The 19,777-nt window shown below is 40.9% G+C and overlaps 1 protein-coding gene across 12 annotated transcripts in view; it reads right to left on the reverse strand.

Annotated features, from left to right (window-relative positions):
* Wnk3 (WNK lysine deficient protein kinase 3) overlaps nt 1–19,363 on the reverse strand; it is a 153,856-nt gene extending 134,493 nt beyond the window's left edge. For 4 of the 12 annotated variants that reach the window (XM_074064102.1, XM_074064109.1, XM_074064110.1 and 1 more), the window contains exon 1: nt 19,206–19,361. The gene's annotated coding sequence lies outside the window, so the exon portion shown is untranslated. Of the gene's footprint in view, nt 1–11,857; nt 11,984–18,462; nt 18,974–19,205 lie in introns of those variants that run through there. The other 8 variants (XM_074064113.1, XM_074064108.1, XM_074064112.1 and 5 more) reach the window with 6 other exon arrangements.
* Between the last annotated feature and the right edge of the window lie 414 nt (nt 19,364–19,777).

The raw sequence follows: 19,777 nt of genomic DNA on the forward strand, positions 1-19,777 counted from the left end.
TGGTGGGAATGTAAAATGGTCCTGCTAGTTTGGAACATAGTCTGTCAGTTCTCTAACAAGTTAAATAGAACTATTATATGATACCACAGACCCAGTGAAATGAAAACCTATGTCAACACAAAAACTTGTACACAAGTGTTCATAACAGCATTATTCACATAGTCAAATGGTAGAAATAAGCCAAATAATGACTGCTTTTTAATATGCTTTTTTTTTTTTTGCACTACTGGAGTTTGAACTCAGGGCCTACACCTTGAGCCACTCCACCAGCCCTATTTCTGTGATGGTTTTTTTTTTCAAGATAAGATCTCGAGAACTATTTCCTGGGCTGGCCTTGAGCTACGATCCTCCTGATCGCTGTCTCCGAGTAGCTAGGATTATAGGCATGAGCTACCAGTGCCCAGCTAATGTGCTTTATATATATGCAATGGAATATTACTTGGCCATAAAAAGGAATGAAAACTTGATACATATTATGACAAAGATGAAACTTGACAACATTATGCTAAGTGAAAGAAACCAGAGTTTCTACAAGCCCATATTCTATATGATTCTGTTTATATGAAATGTCCAGAAAATGCAATCCATAGAAACAGAAAACAGATTAGTAGTTTCCTAGGGCAGAGGCACAGGAACAGAACTGAATGCAAATGAACATAATGCATCTTTTGGAGGTCATGGAATGTGTTAGTCAGACTGCATCACTGACAAAATACCTGACATAAACAACTTATGGGAGGAAGGATTTTGGTTCACCGTTTCAGAAGTTTCAGCAGCTCACAGCAAGGCAGCCAGAATGAAAAAAAGAGAAAATGGCTGCACTTCTGACTTTGTTCTCCCCCACCCTTTCTTCCACCTGGGCCCCCAGCCTATGGAATGGTGCCACACACATTCAGACTAGGTCTTCCTTTCTTAGTCAATTCTCTCACAGAGACACCAAAAAGTGTGCTTTAACTGTCTCCTAGGCACTTCTCAATCCAATCAAGTTGAAAATCAAAATTAACCATCACATGGCAATATTCTAAAATCAGATTAAGGGCAGGGGGCATGGCTCAAATGGTAGAGCACTTGCTTAGCAGTTGTGAGGTCCTGGGTTTGTATTTTGTTTATATGATAGGGTCTCACTAGTTTTGCCCAAACTTCTTTGAGGTAGCTGGGATTACAGACACGAACCACCAAACCCAGCTCCAAAAATAAACTTTTGGAGGTATGAGAGATTGAACTCAGGGCCTCTTACTTGCTAGATAAGTGTGCTACCATTTGAGCCCACACACTCAGTCCAAAGCAAAAATTTAATACATAAAAATAATCCCTGGGGATGGTGGGTGTGACTCAAGTGTCAGAGCATCTGATCCTGAGTTCAAAACCCAATATCACAATAAATAAATAAATAAATAAGCAAGCCCTGTGTTGTGGGGCATGCTTGTAATCCCAGCACTAGGTAGGCTGGGAATGGAAGATCTTAAGTTTGTGGCCAGCCTGGGCTACACAGACAGACCCTGTCTTAAAAAAACAAACAAACTGGGCACCAGTGGCTCATGCCTGTAATCTTAGCTACTCAGGAGGCAGAGAGCAGGAGGATCGTGGTTCGAAGCCAGCCCAGGCAAATATCTAGAAAAACCCTTCACAAAAAAATAGGGCTGGTGGAGTAGCTCAAGGTGAAGGCCCTGAGTTCAAACCCCAGTACAAAAGAAAGAAAGGAAAGAAGGAAAGGGGAAGGAGAAGGGGAAGAGAAGGGAAGGGGAGGGGAAGGGAGGGGGTGTAGCACAGTGGTAGAGTACTTGCCTAGCATGCACAAGTCCCTGGGTTAGACCCCCAGCCCTGCAAATAAGAACCACAACAATAAAAAAATTTAAAAACTAGGCAAAGAACTTCACTAAGTATCATTTATCTAGTGTTTTTCATCACAGATCCAATACTTCTTTTTTTCTTTTTTAGTGGGACTAGGGTTTGAACTCAGGGCTTCATGCTTGCAAAGCAAGCATCCTACTGCTTAAGCCAAACTTTCAGTCTATTTTGTTCTGGTTATTTTGGAGATGGGGGGTTGTCTCTTGAACTATTCGCTCAGGCTGGCCTCGAACCGTGATCTTCCCGATCTCAGCCTCCCAAGTAGCTAGAATTATAATTCTAGCTAGCCACAGGTGCCCAGCTTCAATAGCTTCTTGACCATAAAAACAGTTTAAGAACAGAGGCAGGTTCTTGAGTAGGAGAAACCTGAAATCAAATCTTGGTTTTGTCTCGGGGCAAATAATTTAACCTCACTCATGCTTGATTTCATTTGTGAAATCTCACAGGACTGATACGAAAATACACACAAACACTTAGCACAATGTCCAGCACAACACAATAATCAATAAATGAAAGCTTTTATTTTCTACCTCTTAATTACCCCTGGGGCAGCACTGTGTTAAGGCATGATTCAACAATACTCAAGAAAACATTAAATGCTTTTCAGGAGACTCAATTCAGGAGCGCAGAAAAGTACGTAATACATTTTTAAAAGGCTTTCCAGTATAAGCCACATTGGCATTGCTAAGGGATATGCTCTACTGACCAGGATAATATCTCTTCCACACTTAGCAATGTACAACATGGCTCAGTGGAAAAGTCCAAAAAAAATCAGGTGTCAAACCTGGAGTTTCTTCAAATCTGGAGTCTATCCTATCAAGTTCACAACTATATATTATAAAGTATGTGCAACCATTTTTCCTTCATAAAATGATAAATATACTGATCTATGCCCTAGAAATATGTATAAAGGCAACTACAAAAGCATTTTTATAGAAACTGAAATTACAGAGAAATCTTGAAAATTTGTGCCTCATCTCTACTCCTTCAACATATTTGCTATATAACCTTACAGCATGTGAGTTAAAAGTTCAAAATAATGTTTCCCCTGTAGCTTATCTTGATTCCATCCACAGGAAATCCAACATAAAACACTAGTACTTTGTTGCATACCTATAGTCCCAGCTACTCAGGAGGCTGAGGCAGGAGTATAGCCTGGACAAAATAGTGAGACTCCCGTCTCAAAACAAAACAAAAAACACAATACTTTGTCAACCAATGGCTCAAATAATATTCTCAACTTTTATAATCAGCAATTCAAATAATACATATTAAACAGAAAAAAATTACATGGTAAATTTTCCATTAACAATCTTCTGTCTTTGTCATATATACATACTCATGCCAATAAATATCTACCAAATGCCAATGTACAAGCACTGTCTCGATGTCTAAGAATAAAAGAACAAAAAAGTCCTTGTCCTCAAGGATCCTACAAGCTTAATATATACTATGGTAGGCTGGAGGTGTGGCTCAGTGGTAGAGCACTTGCCTATGATGTGCAAGGCTCTGAGATCAATCCCCAGCAGAGGAAAAAATTAAATTTATTTAGTTCAAGAAGTGAACTAAACATCTACATCTCATACTTTCTAAGACACCAGAAAAGTGATGATAAAAGACTACAAAAATATAAATCATGAGTCAGTGACAAAAATAGATAACATCATGTCAAACAAAAGATTTTAACAATTTCTGAGAAAGAGCAGACATAAAAGAACTAGCTAATAATACAAATCAAAGGAGCCTATAACCTAAAATACATAATAGAATGAGTTTTAATCCAGGAGAGAGCACACTTGCAGGGCAAAATCCCAAAGAACTTCCACACACAAAATAAAGACTGATCCCACAGAGAGGTGGAATACGAAAAAGGCTAAAAACAGGGATAAACTGAGAACCTGGATTATGACACAATTGAAATAAATCCTTGCATGAGAATACCAAATTCAACATACTGGGAAGAATTCAGGCACCCTAGAGGAAAGTTGTCTTCTGTCATTTGGGCCTTTCAAGTGTAATAATAGCCAGCTACCCACCCACACACCTCAAAATAAAGTTTACTCATTGACAACTCTGTCCAGGTACACAGAACACCCACTCAGCCCTACCACTAGATCACTCTTAAGAATGAACAGATTCAGTAAATAGCCTTTTGAAGGAAACCTGTAACACAGAAGAAAAAGATTTAAAAAAAAAATGCCATTACAGGAGCTGAAATAATTCAAGAAACAACTTTTAAATTAATCCCAGCACTTGGGAGGCTGAGGCAGGAGGACCAGAGTTGGAAGCCAGCCTGCACTACACAGACAAATGCTGTCTGAAAACAAAACCAAAATATACAATAATATAATAATTATATTAATTACATTAATATACTAATTATATATAAATAAATACATGGGGATGGGATTGTAGCTCAGTGATTAAGCACTTGCCTAGCATACAGAAGGCCCTAGCTTCCGTCTCCAGAACCATAAAAATAAATAAACAAAACAAATGTATGACTCAAAAATCAAATAGAGGTATATAAACAGGAAGGGTTACTCCTAACCTTGCTTCCCATCCATTTAGTTCCCCCCACTCCCTCAAAAGGTAACCACTCATTATATTCTTGTATAACCTTTGGATCTTTTCTTTCTTCTTCTTCCTTTTTTTCCCACAGTGCTGGAGATTAAACTCAGGGCCTTGTACATGCTAGGCAAGTACTCTACTGAGCTACATCTTTAGCCCCTACTTAAAAAAAAACCTCTTTTATCTTTTACAGGCGGAGGGAGGGGGTCTCACTATGTTATCCAGGCTGGTCTCCAACTCCTGAGCTCAAGCAATCCTGCTTCAGACTCCTGAGTAGTTAAGTAGCTGAACTACAGGCACTCAATCTTTAATTATACTAAATACTGTTGAATTAGTCTTCAAAGTAGTTGTACTGATTCATACTTCCACCAGTAACATCTGAGTTCCTTTTTTACATAATTCTTGGTATTATTAGAGAATTGTAAAAATGTAATTAATTTACCAAGCTAATGGGTATGATAGATTACCAATATGATTGCACAGAAATGGGTAAGTTCAACATCCTTTGCTTCTTGTCACTTTTAAACTATATTTTTCCTGATTACTAGTGTGATTTACCATCTTTTCATATTTATTGGCTCTTTTGCTTTTACCCTGTGTGAATTATCTGTTCATATAATTTTCCTTTATTTATTTATATTTTTGTGGTGCTAGAGATGGAATTCAGGGCCTCAAACATCATAGACAAACGCTCTGCCACTAAGCTATATCCCCAGACTCTTTGGAGTCTCTTTAAGCAATTAAGCAAAACTGTCTACACAAAAAGGAGTAGAGTACACTCTCAGATTTATTAATTTGGGGATCAGAGTCTCACTACATTGCCCAGGCTAGCCACAAAATTCTGGGCTCAAGTGATCTTCCTGCCTCATTCTCTCAAGTAGCTGGGACTACAGGTGTGTACCACCATTAAGCTCATTAAGTTCATTAAGCTTTTTTGTTATTGTTTGGTTTTTGTTTTTCTGAGACAGGGTCTGGCTATGTAGCCCAGGCTGGCCTAAACTCAAGTTCCTCTTACCTCAGCCTCATGAGTGCTGAAATCACTAAGCTTTTTTTTAATTTTCAGTACTTAAGATACTTTTCTCCTTTTCAGTACACAAAAGTTTCTCATTCTTACGTTACAGCATTCAATTGTTTGCTATTAAAAATCGTGCTGCATATTTCATTATACATGTACACAGATGAGTATATATGTGTGAGTTTGTATGTATATATCTATGTATGTGTATGTGTTAATACATATTAGTTAAAAGAAACCTGCAACAGGTTTGCCAGTTCAAAGTAAATTTGCACTTTTCAGGTTTTAGTGTAACACACTATTATATCCAGAAGAGTGCATCTAATCTTTATATAATACTACCACATTGCCTTCCACGGGCATTATAACAATTTAAATTCCCACCTGCAAAGTAAGTCATTTACCCCACACCCTTGACAAAAAATGTTATCAAACATTTTTAACACTCTGATAGGTTTAAAAAAGGAGTCTCGGGGACTGGAGGCATGGTTCAAGCAGTAGAGTCCTCGGTTCAAACCCTAGTCCCCCCCCAAAAAAAAAACAGTCTCAGTATGTTTATTCTCTTTTTTGTGGTGCTAGGTACCAGACTCAATATGTTTTCTTTTTTTTCTTTTGATGGTAATTATATTTGAACTCAGGGCCTCACACTTGCTAGGCACCACTTGAGCCACTCAATCAGCCCCTTTTTTGAGATAGGATCTGGTAAACTATTTGCCTGGGCTGGCTTTGAACCAAGATCCTCCTGATCTCTGCCTTCTGAGTGGCTAAGATTATAGGCGTGAGCCACTGGCGCCTGGCTCCTCAGTATGCTTTCAACTAGCATTTACCTTTCAAAGTGAGGTTAAGCATTTTTCACGATTGTTTAATCATTAAAGTAAAAAATAAGCTGAGTGCTGGTAGTTCACACCTGTAATCCTAGCTACCTGGGAGACTAAGATCAGGAGGATCTCAGTTTCTGGCCAGCTTGGGCAAATAGATTATAAAACCTCCATCTCCAAAATAACCAGAGGAAAAATGGACTAGAGGCATGCCTCAAGTGGTAGAGTGCCTGCTTTGCAAGTGTGAAGCCCTGAGTTCAGGCCTACCCACCCCCCCCAAAAAAAAATTAAATTCAAGGATAAGCCAAAATTTCCTATTAACATCTACAAATGAAGAAAATAAAATAAGACTTACAAGTGGAGACAAAACTGGGAGCTTATAGACTACATGATTATCAAGAAAATGAACTAAAAAGCTATAATAGTATTTAATAAGAGAGCTCAGCAAAAATTCCAAAGTCAAAAACAACATACAGAAATCAATACTCTGCTATATACATCAGTAATAACCATTAAAAAGTGTAATTTAAAAATACTATCACCAGGTGCTGGTGGCTCATGCCTGTACTTAGAAGGTTGAGATTGGGAGGCTCATGGTTTGAGGCAAGCCCAGGCAAATAGTTCACAAGAAACCATCTCCAAAATAACAAAAGCAAAATAGACTGGAGGTATGGGTCAAGTGGAGGTGCTTTGCAAGCACAAAGTCCTGAGTTCAAACTTCAGTCCCACCAAAAAAAAAATCTCTATTCACAAGAGCAACAATGCTATAAAACACTCATCTAGGAATAAACTCAAGAAGAAACATGTAGCACCTACATACAGAAAACTGTGAAATTCTACTGAAATACATAAACTAACCTATGTTCATTGGTAGAAAGACCCAATATGAAGAGCTTTACAATCACCCCCACAATATCCCAAAATCAGTGGGAACCCCAAATCCCAAGGAGCTAATTTTGTCCCAAACCAAGAGATTGATATCAAACATGTACAAGGAGCATGCTAGGTGTGGTGGTTCATGCCTGTAATTCCAGTACTCCAGAACATTGTTGAGTTTGGGGCCAGCCTGGGCTACAGAACAAGATTTACACCATCCTAGGATTAAAAAAAAAAAAGACTATAAGAAAAATTGAGTGCCTTGAAAAAAGACAAAGAGTATATTACCAGATAGTAACATATAATATAGCAATAGTAGCCTAAACAATGTGGTTTCAGCACAGAAATAGACAAATGAACTAATAAAATAAAGAACTAGCACAAACTGGGCACTGGTGGCTCATGCCTATAATTCTAACTACTCAGGAGGCAGAGATCAGGAGGATCAAGTTTCGGAGCCAGCCTGAGCAAATAGTTCTAGAGACTCAAAAATATAAAAAAGGGCTGGCAGAGTGGCTCAAGTGGTAGAACACCTGCCTAGCAAGCGTGACGCCCTGAGTTCAAAACCCCAGTATCACACACACACACACACACACACACACACACACACACACAAAACAGCACAGAAACAGGCACTCATATGTATGGGAATGTAGTCTATGATGGCAGAACACAACATGAAGAAAGACTTTCTTAATCATCTGAAGAAAGGCTTTCTTTAAAAAGTAAAATGAGGACTGGAAGCATGGCTCAAGTGGTAGGGTACATGCCTCGAAAGTGCAAGGCCCTGAGTTCAAATCTCAGTACTGCCAAAAAAGACAAAATGGCCTGGTGTGATGGTGCATGCCTATAATCCCAGTGATTCAGGAGACTGAGGCAGGGTGATCACAAGTTTGAGACCAGCCTGGGCTACACAGTAAGACCCTGTCTTCAAAAACAAACAACAAAAAAGAATATTATTGTTTCTTAAAATAGCTGAAGGAAACACAAAAACAAATGAATATTATCAATTAAAACTGAGTGTTACATAAAGGAGAATAATGAATGGGGTGAATTCAACTATGATACATTGTAAAAACTTTTATAAATGTCACAATGTACCACCAACAATTGTATGATAATAAAAAAATCTGAGTGTTACATATGAGCCAAGCACTTGTAAATCCTTTCATGTGTTTGCCATGCATTATTACAAGAATCTTGAGGTAGGTAATATTGTTATTCTCAAATATATATATATTTCACAAATGAGGAAACTAAGATCAAAAATTAAGTAATGTGTGCCTGGTGTATTGGGGCACTTGGGAGGCTGAGGAAGGGGCACAAGAATCATGAGTTTGAGGCCAGGCTGGCTACATAATGAGACCCTGTCTCAAAAAAAAGTAACTTGCTGGCTTGGTGCTGATTTCTATAGTTCCAGCTACTCTGGAGTCTGAGGCAGAAGGATCATTTGAGCACAGGATTTGCAGCCAGCCTGAACTATATAGCAAAAACCTGTCAGTTAAAAAAAAAAGCCAGGCACCAGTGGCTTATTCCTATTAACCCTAGCTACTTAGGAGGCTGACATCAGAAGACTGAAGTTCTAGGCCATTCAAGGCAGAAAAAGTTCACAAGACCCCATCTCAACTGAAAAAAGCTGGGTATGGTGGTACATGCCTGTCATACCAGCTGTGGTGGGAGTGTAAATAGGCATAAACATGAGATCCTATTTCAAAAAAAACCAAAGCAGCTGGGCGCTGGTGGCTCACACCTGTAATCCTAGCTGCAGGAGGCAGAGATCACGATTCAAAGCCAGCCCAGGCAAATAGTCCATGACACCCTATCTCAAAAGTCCTTCACAAGAAAAAATAGGGCTGATGGAGTGGCTCAAGGTGAAGGCCCTGAGTGCAAGCCCCAGTACCGCAATAAATAAATAAATAAATAACCAAATCAAAAAGGGCTGTAAGTGTGGCTCATGTGGTAGAGCGCCTGCCTAAGCAACCATTAATCTCTGAATTCTAACCTCAGTACTGCCACTCTCAAAAAAAAAAAAAAGAAAGAAAGAAAGAAAAAGCAGGTAACTTGACTAAGATCATATAACTACTAAAACCAGAGCCAGGGGGCTGGGGGTATAGCTCCGTGGTAGAGTGCTTGCCTAAAATGTGAAGGCCCTGTGTTCCATCCCCAGCACCACAAAGAAGAGAGAGGGAGAGAAGGAAGGAAGGAGAGAGAGGGAGAGAAAGGAGGAAAGAAAGAGAGAAAGGAGGAAAGAAGGAAAGAAAGGAGGAGAGAGGGAGAAGAGAGAAAATGAACTCAACACAGACATCTCACTCCCAAATCTACTCCTAATAAGGGGCCATATATAACATGGAGCCACATGCACAACCCTGACAAATAAACACACTGCACAATCACATCATGCTTCTTGGAATTTTTTTTTTTTTTGCAGTACTGGGGTTTGAACTCAGGGCTTACACCTTGAGCCACTCCGCCAGCCATTTTTTGTAAATGGTTTTTTCGAGATGGGGTCTCTCAAACTACTTGCCCAGGGTTGCCTTCAAACTGTTCTGCTCCTGAGTAGCTAGGATTACAGGTGTGAGCCACCAGCTTCAAGATCTTAGAAATTTTTAACTCTAAAACTTTCTTTTTCTTAGCTGGATGCCAGCAGCTCAAACCTGTAATCTTAGCTACTGGGGAGGCAGAGGTAAGGAGGATCAAGGTTCAAGGTCAGTCTAGGCAAATAGTTCACAAGACTCTATCTCAAAAATATCAGACACCTGCCTAGCAAGCATGAGGCCCTGAGTTCAAACTTCAGTTTTACCAAATAATTTTCTCAATTACAAATGCCCATTTTATGTGAAAAAGTTCTGGATCAAAATCAGAAAAGGGGCTGAAATCAACTCTGTATCCTTTTGTCATCAAATTAAATAATTTTATGTATCAATCACTTATGTCTCATCCCTAATTAACACTTAACTCTGCCTTATCCTTTATAGCAGTGTTAGCCAAACTACATGCTGCCCTCAGGCCAAATTCTACCTCACTGCCTGTTTTGTACAACCAGTGAGCTAAGACGGGTTTTTACATTTTAAAATGGTTGAAAAAAATCAAAAGAATAGATTTGAAATTCATAGCTCAGTGTTCATAAGTAAAGTTTTACTGGCACATAGCCCTGTTCTTTCATTTACATATTGCCCATAACTGCTAAAACACGAAGAGCTTCATTGTTCCAACAGACATTTCATGTCCCACAAAGCATAAGATATTTACCATCTGGCCCTTTCCATGGGAAAAGTTTGTAAACCCTTGGTTTATAGTTTTCAAAAGAACTTCATTCAGGATCAGGAATGTACCTCAGGGGCAGAGCAGGTATACAGCACCCTGGGACTGCTCATGATCAGCAGTGCCAAAAAAAAAAAATTAACTCAATTACTCATAACAGCCCTCAGAGTTCTGAAAATTAGGAAGGCTCAAAAGATTAGTGGCTTGCCAAATCGCAGAACACACAGGTGAAGAACAGATGGTGGTGGTGATAGTTTTGGTGTTCTGACACAGGATCTTACTATATAGGCCAGTTTGGACTCAAATTCTCGATCCTCCTGCTTCAGCCAGTACATGTCCAGCTTCAAATCCAATATACACTTTCTAAGAACGCAACCTTTCCTGATTAATCAATGAGTTTAGACATTTGGTGCTAAAATTTACCAGACAGATAGAAACACGGAAGTTTTAATTGGTGGGAAAACACTTCTTAATTAAGATAGGGCACATTCAGGGTGGTATGGCCATAGACAACACTTCTTAATTGAGATACTTTGATTCCAAATGCATGCTGCATTTCATCTATTAGAAAGTGTATTTCCACTGGGTGACATGGCTCACGTCTATAATCCTAGCTACTTGGGAGGCAGAAATTGGGAGGATTGTGGTTCAAGGCCAGCTGGTACAAAAAGTTCAAGAAACTCCATCTCAACCAATAAAAGCTAGGTGTGGTGGCTGTCATCCCACCTATGCTGGAAGCATAAAATAAGAGGATTATGGTCCAGGCCAGCCAGGCATAAACACAAGACTCTATCTCAAAAATAGCCAGAGCAGAAAGGATTCAACTTGCAGAGTACCTGCCTGTCAAGCACGAGGTCCTAAGTTCAAACCCCAGTATTATAAAAAAGTACATTTCCTCACTTGATTAGCAAAGGAACTTTGCAAAGTAGATAGGACTTTTGTTTTGTTTAATAACAAATAAAGAAACAGGTGGTAAGAGACACACAAGATCACAAGGCTAAGACCCAGGTTGACTCCTACCTCAATAACACAGTCTCTTCTCATAAAGAATGTACTTGTCTTGTTTAGTTTTGTTTTCCTCAAAAACAAAAAGCAGTAACTCACTCATTTTAAATAGTAAGAAACCTAAGATGTGATTCAATCAACAAAAGGGATACTGAGAATTTTCTTTCAATAATACTGCCAGCTTAAAGAATATAGGAGTGTCATGCCCTAGGCCCTGATTTTCATCCTCAGCACCCCATAAACAAACAAATAATACTGAGTACTTGGGAAGGAGGAAAGGGTGAAAAGAGGTAGTGAAAGTCAAGGTCTTTGCCTTTATTGCATGAGCTTCCACCAGGAGATAAGCTGGTCTCTTAATGTTCAAAGTCACCTTCTCAAAGAAGAGTTCCCTAGCCACCTGAACTAAAGAAGTTTCTCCCCAGCATCCCAGGACTCTTCTTAAAGTTTCCTTCTTTGCATTTACCTTCTGAAATTATCTATGTGTTGACCATCTGTACTCCTCCAATATAATTAAAGCTCCAAGAGGACAGAGTCATTGTCTTCTTTTGCTTCTTTTTCATCTACTCCCAATGCACCTGCCCCTGGAACACTGCAGCAAATGAGTATTTGTTAAATGAATGGTAGAGTCTACAAATAACTAGGATTAAGTCATACTCTGTGATTCACTTGGGTTAACCCCTTCAGAGTAACTATCAGTACATTTGAAAGGTTCCTTAGCAAATGAACCATATACCTTCAAGGGTTATTTCTTGACAGACACCTTCAAAGGCTAACTCTAAATAGAAATACTACAATAACCCAGTAGAACAAAAATTATTCTCTCAGGACTAGGAGTGTGGCTCAGTGGTAGAGCACTTGCCTAACATGCACAAAGCCCTGGGTTCAATCTTCAGCACCCCAAAAATAATCATTCTCTCGGCAGCAGTGGATATAATTAAAGCTGCACTACCACTTCTTGGGGCTAATTAAGTAAAAATTTCCACACTTGTTTTAAAACATATCTCCTAGGGTTTTTGTTTGGTGGGGTTTTTTTTGTTTGTTTTGGGTTTTTTTTTTTTTTTGAAGATACTAGGGTTTGAACTCAGGGCTTTACGCTTGTGAGGCAGAAACTCTACCACTTGAGCCACCTCCAGCCTCTATCTCCTACTTTTAAAAAACAAATTAATGTCCCATTTTAATTATACTTAACTAAAGACTGAGATTTATCAACAAATTGTGCTATGCCAAATTTTAATTCTCATTTTAGAAGTAAATAAACTATGAAATAATCTTATATTATTCCTAAATAAATAGGATAATACAGGGGTGATTACAGCCTAAGCTACAAATGAAAAGTCTCCACAAAGTATTGATTGATACATTTTCATTAAGAAGTTGGCTGAATTCTGGTGGGATGATTTTAACATGGAAAATGTCCCTGTCTTTGCTTGCTTTCTTCCTTTTTTACCCCACCTTCCTCCCCCCACACACTTCTGTAAAACTTGAAAATAGAAAGCAAAAACCCTCAACTGTTATAAATCATGCAATTAAAGTTGATTACTTATAAATATGAACTTTGGATCACTGTATAGACTATTAAATTTGATTTCTTAATGCCTATTGTTAAATAAACTGTGTGAGACAGACATACACACACAAAAACAAAAGTTGACTCAAAGCCAAGCATGCGATGCATTCCTGTAATCCCAGCACTTGGGAGGCTGAGGCAGGAGGATTGTGCATTCCAGGATACCTTGGGCTAAATAAATATCGAGACCCTGTCTCAGAAAAACAGGAACTAGGGAAGCTGGGCACCGGTGTCTCACACCTGTAATCCTAGCTACTCAGGTGGCAGAGATCAGGAGGATCAAGGTGTAAAGCCAGCCCAGGCAAGTAGTCACCCTCCTACACCCTTTCCCAGCACCCCCCCCCCAGGAGAACCCTCTTGTTCTCCGATTTTGTAGAAGAAATAAAATGACATTTTTGCTTGTTTAAGATAGCTACACAGGGAGTTTCCTTGTGACATTTCAATGTATATTATAATCCCAATTGGTTCATCTCCTCTATTTTTCCTCATTCTACCTTAGTCCCTTTCTTATGGTGGCTTCGACTTGTTTAAAAATTCTATGTCTAAATCCAGTGTGGTGGTGGCACGACTGTAATCCCAGCACTCTGGAGACTGAGGGAGAAGGATCCAGAGTTTGATGTCAGCACAGGCTACACAGCAAGTCTTTGACTAAAAAAAATTTTGTTTTGTTTTGTTTTGTTTTAAAAAAGGCAGGAGGCTGGTAAAGTGGTTCAAGTGATAGAGGGTCTGCCCACCAAGCATAAGGCCCTGAGTTCAATCCCCAATTTCACAAAAAAACGGGGGTGGGAGTAGGCTGAAGCTCAGTGGTAGAGTGCTTGCCTAGCATGCCCAAAAATCTGAGTTTGATCCCCTCGACCACAAAACAAACAAAAAAACCTCACAGAATGAAAGAAACTATTTGCAAATCATATATCTGATCAGGGTCTAGAATATAGTTTTTTAAAAAATTGTTACAGCTCAGGCTGGCTGAATGGCTCAAGCAGTAAGAGTGCCTGCCTAGCAAGCATGAGGCCCTGAGTTCAAACCCCAGTACCATCAAAATAAAAAAAAAGGTGAACATGTATCATATTTGGGCTGGCGGAGTGGCTCAAGTGGTAGAGTGCCTGCCTAGCAAGCATGAAGCCCTAAGGTCAAATCGCAATACCAAAAAAAAAAAAAACTCTTACAACTCAGTAAAAAGACAACCAAATTTAAAAATGAAAGACTTAAATAGACATTTATCCAATAAAGAAATATAGTCAAAGCACAAGAGAACCTGCCATACATCATTAGTCATTAGAAAAATGCAAATCAGATACACAATGATACCACTTCATACTCACCAGGAGGTCACTAAAAAAAAAAAAAAAAAAAGAAAGAAAGCAACAAGTGTTCGTCAGGATGTACAGAAATTGAAATCCTCACACATTACTGGTGGAAATGTAAAATGATGCAGTGCTGTAGAAAACAAGTTTGTTGGTCTCTCAACAAATCAAACATAGCACTAATACACAACCCAGTAATTCCATCTTTAGGTACATAACCCAAAATAACTGAAAACAAGTGCTCAAACAAAATCTTATACACGAATACTCACAGCAGCACTGCTCGCAAAAGCTCAAAGGTAGACTATCCCAAATATCCATGGACCTCATGAATGGATAAACAAAATGTGGCATACCGGTACTATGGAATATTGCTCAGCCATTAAAGGGAATGAGGTACTGATACATGCATAAAATGGATAAATCTTAAAACATGCTAAGAAGCCAGGCTTAAAGGTCATTTACTGCCAGGCACTGATGGTTTATGCCTGTAACCCCAGCTACTCAGGGGACAGAGATCAGGAGGGTCATGGTTTCGAAGCCAGCCCCCGGCAATTAGTTCATGAGACCCTAACTTGAAAAAACCAATCACAGAAAAAAAAAAAAGGCTGGCAGAGTGGCTCAAGTAGTAGAGTGCCTTTCTAGCAAGTGTGAGGCCCTGCATTCAAACCCCATTGCAGGAAAAAAAAGGTCCTTTACTGTATGATTCCACTTATATGAAACTGGCAAAATTGGCAAAGCCATAAAAACAGCTAAATAATGGTCACCAGGGGTTAGGGTGAAGAGAGAATAGGGAGTGACTGCTTACTAGCTGCAGTTCCCTTTTGAGGTGATGAAAATATTTTCCAATTAAGACAGTGGTGCTAGCAGCACAATACAGTATAGTTACTTATTGCTGTTGCATTGTATAGTTTAAAGTGGTTTGAATGGTAGATTTGTTACTAAATTTCATGCAATTTTTAAGTTACTATGTTAAAATACAGGAATGAATGTATTTCATTTCTAAGAGCTGGGGATGTGGCTCAGTAGTAGTTTATCTAGCATGCACAAGGCCCTAGGTTCAATTGAAGCACCATTTTAAAAAAGGGAAAAATGTTCAAAAGAAAAGTATATCCCTGACAAAAAAAGGCATTAAAGGTTTACTTCTATCATAAGTCATTTCCAAACGAACTATCACATAACAAACTCTACCAGAACAATCAAAACTGGTATCAATTCTACTTTTGAAGCTTTGGAAATTTCTGGATAAATGCCTTTATATATGTCCTTTATAGTCATCAAGTATCTCCTAACAACATCACAAATTTTATGAGATCTCAAACATAAATGGGAAAGATACACTCCTTTGGAAGAATCCTGTCTTTTAGCCAAGAGACATATCTGCAAAAGACCTGGGGGTCTACTTGTACTACGATGAGACACAAAAAGGGGTTTTTTTCTTGCACACAATTGTTCCCCTTACAAAAACATATACATAAAAATGTAAGCTATCCATTAATAATTTTTATTCAATTAAAAAACTGGGGTAACACCCACGCACAGGAAATCAATGTGAGTCAACTCCCTGTATAGCTATCCTTATCTCAACCAGCAAAAACCCTTGTTCCTTCCTATTATTGCTTATACTCTCTCTACAACAAAATTAGAAATAAGGGCAAAATAGTTTCTGCTGGGTATTGAGGGGGGGGAGAGGGAGGGGGCGGAGTGGGTGGTAAGGGAGGGGGTGGGGGCAGGGGGGAGAAATGAACCAAGCCTTGTATGCACATATGAATAATAAAAGAAAAAAGAAAAAAAAACTGGAACTCTTTTAGTAATATAACAGTTCTTATTTTTACTTCTGTGTACTCTGGTCCTTCCCAGCCATTGGCTTTATCATTTACTGGCTAAGCAATGGGCAATTCTGAAAAAACAGAAACTCCTCTACTCTGTGGAAGAAAGTTAAGTCAACACTACAAAACTCTAACTCCTGAAACATAGCAGAATAACTACATCAATGAAGTAGACTTGTTATATGAGGGTTAACATTAGTCTAGAAGTCAGAACTCCAGGATCTACCACATATTAGAACAACTCTTATTTTTCTGACCTTCATTTTCTCTTTTGAATATAAGGAGGAAAATATCTTTCCTGCCTGCCTCCCAGGCAGCAACAAAATTATGTACAAAATTATGTACAAAGTATGATAGGAACTCTGAACAGAGACACCTAATCTAGCTTGGTGGAGGATGTTGGCAAAAAGAAAGGGGAAGCAAAAAGGCTTTCAGGAATAGCTGAGGGCAAAGAAAGTAAGTCTAATCTAGTCCTTCCTCTCAGCCTCAACCTCAACCTATGATTCTAGCCTTAACTCATTCCACTCTCCACATATACCTCTGTACATGAATGCCTTCCTCTTTAGGAACATCTAGTTCAAAAGTGGAAGTCCACCTTGCCTGGCAGAGAACATTTCCAGGCTCTTTATACTTCTGAGATTATATACACACACTCACTCACTCTGTCTCTCTCTCTCCCCATCACAATCTGAGACTATGAACACAGCATTAGTATTAACTTTTGTATTCAAACTGTGGGTAGCCAAAAAAGGACTGCACTCTTTCCAACAGCAAAAATACAAGAAATATTCTTAAACCTTATAAAAATAATTATGAAAAGTTAAAAATCCATAACCATCAATTTTGACCGAGAACAGAATGAAACCATCACAAGACATCCTTACCAGAGGATAAGTAATATATTCAGAGAACAAAATGTCCAAGTAATCTGTTGTAATTTAAACTCACACCAAAAAGCAAGTGCTAATTTTCAAACACGATAAATTCACAATTACCAAAAAATCATGTATAATTATTTAAGCACTCAAAATCAGCCTTAGTGCATTTTAGCTATACTTTAATGCAAGGTGTCTTTCCCCTGAACTGTTGAGCTTAAAGAATTTTTAAATCCAAAGGATTACAGACTATCTAGAAGACATCAGCATCTCTGTCATATTCTAAGACCCCTTCTAAAGTTCTCCTGTAGATGAAAATTGGGTAATGAAGCCTCCAAAAATTGGATGCAATCACTACCACACAGATTTTTCACAACCCAAAGATTATTAATATAATTGTCTCAGTCAACAGTAACTCTTTTAAGAGTAGCCATATCGCTGGCAGATGTGTTGAGTGCAGACTCATTTTAATAATGTCTATCAACTCCCAAGATAAACACGTGCAGGATTTCCACCGACACCCCACTACATCAATTTTTCACCACTCTTAACTAGTCAAAACCTCTTTCAGTACAGTGAAACCACCTCACCACTTTTATCCTAAGCCTATCATACCATGTCCTGCCCATCCCCTATATGTCAGTCACAGCACAGCACCCTTTCCGAAGTAACACCTCTCAATTTCCTTGAACCCAATACATTTACACAACCAGCTTGCACTATCCCTCACCGGATCCAGTCCTATCGACCCTCGAACATCAACTAAACCTCTAAATTAAACACACTTTACCCCACCCCATTTCCATCAATATAACCCACTGAAACCTTACTGAACTTCCCACACCCAAAGCGATCTTTCCTTCGAGCAGCCTCAATCTCATTTAAATGATCACTCGGTCCTTTGTCAACCATCTCCTGGTCCTGCTCACCTTCCCTATCCCCTGGTCTTCCATCAGATCCCAAAGTTGCCACCCTCCCCAACAGAAACAAAAAGAAAGATAGGAGAGATAGGAGAGAAAGGGGAGAAAGGAGAGAGAGGAGAGACGGGAGAGAGAGAGAGAAACGCGCCTCAACCTCAAATCTGCCCTTCCCCACTTGCCCCCTCTTAATTTTCCTCCCCGCCTACTTGGTCACTTGGACAGCATCTCCGACAACCCTTAAGACCCGAGTCCGGCCTCGTCCGGTACCTATTGGTAAAGGCACCCATCCTGCCTTGGTCAAGCCACCCCCCCCCAACTAGGGCGCTTACTCCGAACAGACTCTTGGCCGCCGCTGCCTCCTTCCATTCATCCCAGGCCCATTCATCTCTCAGCCCGATCCCAGACACGCCCCCCGGCCTCCTCCCTCTCTCCCAGTGCCTCAGCCGGCCCGGGACCCTCACCAGACTACAGGCTCTCCCTGCGGGAGACTCGTGTTCTTTTCGTTTCTCCCTCGCCCTTTCTCAATCCTCAGCCAGCCTCCAGAACGAGCCACACCGTAAAATAGACACATACACACACACACACCGCCGCCTCCTCTATCGCCTCGTCGGATGCTTCTTACTCCCCTCCTCGATGTGTTGAGCTCCGCTCCGCGTCGTGTGCGCGTGCGCGCGCGAGCGTCTCCCCGCGAGCCCACCGGGCCAGCTACGGCCAGTAGGTAAAGAGCGGGCGGGGTTAGGGGAGCCGGGGTGCGAGCCCAAGCTCGCGCTCGCCCCGTAGCTGACCAGGCGCACGCGTACTCCAGCAGGGGAAATTCAGATGGATAAGAGAGGGGCGGAGGGGGGCGGGGAAGGGAGGAGAGGAAAAGAGGGGGGGAGGGGCGGAGAAAGCCAACGGAGCAGCCCCAACTCCGAACTGCCCCTATCGCAGCGAGGTGCCGAGTGGCTAACCAACTGGAGCGTGCGCACGCCTCCCCCGCCTTCTCGAACGCAGCGGGAGAAAGGGATGCGCGTCGAGGAGAAAGGCTTCCCCCCCCCTTTCAAAAAAGAAAATCTCTGTGTGGAGCCACGCGCGACACCTCCCGCGTGTTCTGAGGCTCTCCCTGTCACAGTTGATTTACCCTTATCCCTCAAAAAAGAAAAAAAAAAAAACCCTCCGAGCACCCATTACTTCCTAACCACCCACCGCCCACTCTCAGTTCTCCGCAAGCCTTTAAATGCGGTAGCTGTATAGAGACGTGATACTCGCCAGCACCTTTTCACCCACCACCCCTAAATTCCTTTTCCAACTCCCGGCTTTTCTCGCGAGACCCATACCTGCCTGCTTTGGGATTAAAAGTCGAAGCACAGATTTACAAATACCGGTCTCCCAGTTATGTTGCGAGGGCAACGACCAGGGTATGCACCCCCCTCACCCCCCAGGTCCGCAGTGCGCGCGCGCGGGGGCTGGGCAACAACCAAAGCAGGGATGGGAAAGGGAAGCAATGAAAGGGATTTTTGACGGCATGTAACCGCTAGGCCTGGGCACGTGCCCTGCGCCTCACAGGCGGGCGCGGTGTACCCTGGGAATTGTAGTTTTTCTTCCCACCTCCAGTCGGACTCCCACCCTCAGCCTTATTTAGGCCTCTGACCGGGAGGGGGATTACCGACGCCATTTTGCCGCGAACAATGGCCCTCATCACTGACGATGGCGAGTGGGGGTTGGGAGCAGTGTTTTAAGGGTTCGGTTAATCTCCCTTGGCCCCTCGGTGCCATAGCAACCCCTTCAGAAACCTGGTCCCGCCCCCTCACTGCTCTGCTGAGCTCCAGGTCTGCGTGCCTGCAAAAAGGCCACCTCCCCCTGAGGCCGGCTCTCACTCTCCCACTGTCCTCTCCGACTGTCCACTGTG

The sequence above is a fragment of the Castor canadensis genome, chromosome X (assembly GCF_047511655.1).
Source record: "Castor canadensis chromosome X, mCasCan1.hap1v2, whole genome shotgun sequence".
In the NCBI taxonomy this organism is placed as follows: Eukaryota; Metazoa; Chordata; class Mammalia; order Rodentia; family Castoridae; genus Castor; species Castor canadensis.